Below are 4,931 nucleotides of genomic sequence, written 5' to 3'. Positions count from 1 at the left end.
CCCTTTTCCTTCAAAGCTCTCCAAAGTTCTGCCTGAACTTCTTTGAAGCTAGAAGAGTTATGGTAGCAGAGGCACGACTGGCTTTATAAAGGGGTGGAAGGGTAAATCCAAAAGTCTGTCTTACTATTTATTTTTTCCTTGTCTGCAGAACATAAAGGAACAAAAGAGGGGTCCTTTTTTGAGCTTTTCCCAGGCAGAGGTGGACACTGGAGGCCGTTCGGCCCGGTCTGAAAGACTGCGCTGCATTCATCTCTCTCCCCGTCAAGTATTTGCCCTCCGAAAAATCTGAATTTCAAGTAAGCTCTCCATAAAGGAATGAAAGAAAAGAAATGCAAGCTGGCTTTCCTTGTTACCAGGGACTGAAGCGAACCATAGAAATAACTTCACAATGCAGACGTACTTTGGGACGGACGGACAGGCGTGCAGAATTGGTTTTACCGCTTCACAGCTGCTTTAAAAAGAATAAAAGAAATAACTTGTTTTGGGAGAGTAGAGAGGATGTAAAGGGGCAGAATTTCATTGGCACAAAAAGCGCCGTGACCCCTAATGGCATTCTGCACCCCAATTCTGTTCCCACCTTCCCGGTTGCCGTCATCTCTGTTCATAATATTTGCAAGTGTTTGAAGCGGGGAGAGTCTTTGCAAAGGCCTCAGCTCTGGGCTCGATGGTGTGCGTGAGTCTTTAAGATATTTATTGTTGAGGAAATGTGTGGTGTAGTGGTTTAAGTGTTGGATTGTGACCCTGGGAGAACTGGGTTTGAAACCTTGCCCAGCTTCCAAGTCTCGTGACTTATGGCACCTAAGGCAAACCTATCATGGGGTTTTCTTGGTACGTTTCTTAATAAGGGCTTTGCCATTGCCATCCTCTGAAGCTATTAGAGTGTGACTTATACAAAGTCACCTACTGGGTCTACTTGGCCGAGCCAGGATTTGAACCCTGGCCTCCAGTGCTCAAACACTATGGCGACACTGGGCTCTCAACTTTAAGAAATAGCATCTGCTGAGAAATTTCAACCTAGATGACAAAATTGCTCCATAAATGCTGGTGAATATTGGTTAATTATAGGCATATCTCAGTTGACAACTGCAGACAAAGGAGCTGCTTGTGGGATTTTTTAAATGCCTGCCCAGCACCTATTTTCCTCCTTGTCCTCTGTATATCTGGAAGATTTTTAGCAGCATCCTATTGGGAGATTGGTTTTTTTAAAAGGATTTTCGCTGCAAGAATTACTCAGAGATGGTTTGGCCAGTTCCTTCTCTGGAATACAATCGACAGCAAATGGTATTTGATGGCAGGCTCTCATTCAAGGGCTGTCCTTGCTTAGCTTCCAAATCAGACAGGTCAGCACCTTTACCAGTTTAGCCCTGTTAATAACTGAACTTGATTAACTTGTGTTCAAGTTGTTTCCGACTTACGGCAATCGGAAGGGAATCTATGATGGGATTTTCTGGCAAGATTTGTTCAAAATTTCCTGTTGGCCTCAGCTGGAAAATTTAATTTCCTTTTTCTCTTCCTTCTTCCTTCCTTCTCTTCCTTCCTTCCTTCCTTCCTTCTTTCGTTCCATAGTCCAAGTGGGAAGAAATTCCGCAGTAAGCCGCAACGGGCCGTTATTTGGGTAATCCATGGACCTGAGCACCTTTGACTCCGGACGGGGAAATGCTGATGAGTAAAGTGAATAAAAACCGCCAGAGGATGCGCTACGAGGCTCCAGTCAAGCCAAGGTGAGGAGGAGTCCAGATTCATTTCTTTCTCACTTCCTTAAAGAGCTCAACCTCCCAAGTTTCCATGTCAAAACTCTGTGTATCCCTTCTATAGATATGGGTAGGGACTAATCATAGATAAAGATAATTGGGGGGGGGGCAGAAGAAAATGTAGGGAGGGAATCATTTTTTCCCTTCTGAAGCCATTTTTTTCTACCTCTACATTATTTCAAAACGGTGTTGTGGGTGCTTCTTGAAGTCGTTTCCGGCTTAGGGTGACCCTGTCATGGGGTTTTCCTGGCAAGACTTGTTCAGAGGAGGTTGGCCATTGCCTTCCTCTGAGGCTGAGAGAGTGTGACTGCTCAAAGTCCCCCCAGTGGGTTTCATAGCCAAGCTGGGAATCAAACCCTGGTCCCCAGAGTCATGAGCCACATATTCAGATCACTGCACCACATTGGCCTCATTTCTAAAAACTGTGTTATTTAAAATAAGATACATTTCTCAGAGACAGTGTGTGGTGTAGTGTGTCAGTGTTGGACTGTGAACCGGGGAGAACAGGGTTTGAATCCTTGCCCAGCCAAAGAACACATTGGGTGCCCAGGTTATCATGGGTTTCTGGGTTTTGTCCCATACCCCATTTTCTTTTCTAGGGTAAACCTGACCTAAACACAGCACTCCCTGTCAGGCAGACAGCTTCCATCTTCTCAAACACGCCAGTGACAAAGATCACCAACCACCCAGCAATAAGTGAAACCATTTTCAGCATCCTGGCTCAAGGCTATGGAATTCTGGGAGTTAGGAGTTTGTCGTGGGGCCTTCCTTCCTTAAGCTCTGCTCCGCTCTGGGCCCACAACAAACTCCTAACTCCTACAATTCCATAGCCTTGAGCCAGGATGCTGAAAAGCGGTGCCAAACCGGGTTATTTCTCCAGTGTAGATGCAGCCTTAGTTTCCCTTCTTCCCTCCACAAAACAAAGCCACTCCAGGATTCACTTCCTTACCCAGCGTGAACAGCAGGGAACTACTTTCTCTCACCCTTCCCAAAGTAGATCTCCCAGGCACTGGTTTATCCCTCCCCGTTTCCCCCAAAATACACAGGTCAGGTGCTTGGATCTATTCATATAGGATGGAGTGAGCTTCCCTTCAGCCAGAGTGACTATTGATAGGGTCGATGGAGGTGTAGTGGATTGAAGTATAGCGTGGTAGAGGCTGGAAGAGTAAGTATGGTCCAAAACACACTGCAAAAATGATCCAGTTTGAGACCACTTTACCTGCCCTGGCTCAGTGCTAGGCAATCCAAGTATTTGTAGTTTTGTGAGACGTTTTTAGCCTTCTCTGGTCCAAAGCACACTGCAGAAATAATCCGGTTTGAGACCGCTTTAACTGCCCTGGCTCAATGCCAGGTAATCCTGGGAACTGGAGTTTGTTGTGGCACCAGAGCTCTCTGCTAGAGAAGGCTCAGTGTCTCGCAAAACTACAGCTCCCAGGATTCCCTAGTATTGAGCCAGGGCAGTTAAGGCGGTCTCAAACTGGATTATTTCTGCAGTGTGTTTTGGACCTTTATGTCTCAGTTCCCTGCCTTTTCCCTTTCTCAGGGCGACAGTGGTTGGTTGTTCTCTTTCCACCCCACATACAGTAATTGTGTTTGTGAGAGGCAGATTTCAGGTCACAAAGGAGTGTGAGAGGAGGTGAAACAAAAGCCCTCTCTTTGTCCCTTAAAGAAAAGGCATTTCTTTCTTTCTCCCGCAAGTATTAGTTATCCATCACCCAAGAAATAAGGTCTTCCACGTATACGTTTTGAGGAAGAAGTGAGAACTCACTCACAGTCAGGATTTTTTTTTTTTATCTCTATGCTTTTTTATCTTGATCTGGTTCCCAGAACGTAGATATTAGGTTTCTACCATCCAGGCCTTGAGATCTTGGTCAAGTAGGGTGGCTGGTGGATAAGAGCGGAAGGTGAGTTTTTCATCCCTCGATTAAAAGAACTCGCATCTGCTTTGGGTTATCCTTTCCTCCTTCAGTAACAAAAATGGCTACCCATCGTCCTTAGGTGAATATGAGGAATCTGAGTTGCAAAGGGAATGAAGCCTGTCCATTTTCATCAGGGAACTTTGACCCCAATGTTTATGACAATGGAATCCTCAAAGCATCACTTACCCTGCCATTCCCTGATCTGGAACATATGGGAACTCCATGTTGTGGTCGGACGGTGTCCTGGCCTTTGCACGCCGTGACAATGTTTTGTTGGGGAGCGCTGTGGCCGGGGGCCCGGGGGTGCTGGACGTCTGTTCTTGCGGCCTGCTATTGCGGGGAACTGTGGGGCTCCGTTCTGCAAGCCCCGAAGGAGGTCCTCCTAAAAGTGGAGGGTGCAAAGAGTTGCTTTGCAAATAAATCTGTGATTTTGGGCTGACAGTCCTGTGTTCACTGAGGTCGTAAGATGGACTTAAATATCGAAACCTCCAGCGATTCACATTAAAGGCGAATACCGAACACGACCCCCAAAACTGTACCTTTTCAGACCCCAGCCTAAACATTTCCAAGTTGCTGGAGATCAACGCAAGGGTCATGGGATGCATCCAGCAAGTAATTGTCACCTGACCATCCATGTTCCCAAGGCTTAATTCCCCCTCCTTTTGGCCTGCTGTCTACCTTTCCGAAAGTGTATTTAGACAGAGTATTCAGGCCTCCCTACCTCTTTGGACTGGCGGTGCAGATCGAGATGGCTTTCCCGCTTGGGGTAACCTTTGCTGTGTTGAATCCCTTTCTTGGTGGGCTCTGGAAGAAGAAAAACACACCGACTGAGCGAAATGGAGATAGAATTCCTCACCTGGTTTTTAGAAAGTTTCCCACCTAAATTAGAACCAAGGTAGGAATACTGGGCTGACAGAAAATTCGCATGCACATAGAGAGGGCAGATCTTGCCCTTCCTTGGCGACTGGCAAAAAAAAGCTGCTGCAGCCTCTGAATTATACTTTTGCCATCTTGACCCATCCTCGAACCATCCTCAGAGCACTGTGGGTGACCACCTTGGCCACACCTGCCTTGCTTTTCTTATATGAACATTGGAAGGGGGTGTATAGCAAGAAGGTGCACTGCGTCCCATCAAGACCCAATGCTTACTGGGTTTTTGGCAGCCCGCTCCCGTGGGTGGTCAGGGTTTTCCCTCCGGCCTTGAGGAGTGCAACGCTGCCTTGACCGCTTACGAAGGTCACTGTCCGGGTGCTGCCTCCCC

This window comes from Sceloporus undulatus, chromosome 7 (genome assembly GCF_019175285.1).
Source record: "Sceloporus undulatus isolate JIND9_A2432 ecotype Alabama chromosome 7, SceUnd_v1.1, whole genome shotgun sequence".
NCBI lineage: Eukaryota > Metazoa > Chordata > Lepidosauria > Squamata > Phrynosomatidae > Sceloporus > Sceloporus undulatus.
The sequence above is the reverse complement of the archived record's forward strand: the minus strand, read 5'-3'. Positions refer to the sequence as shown.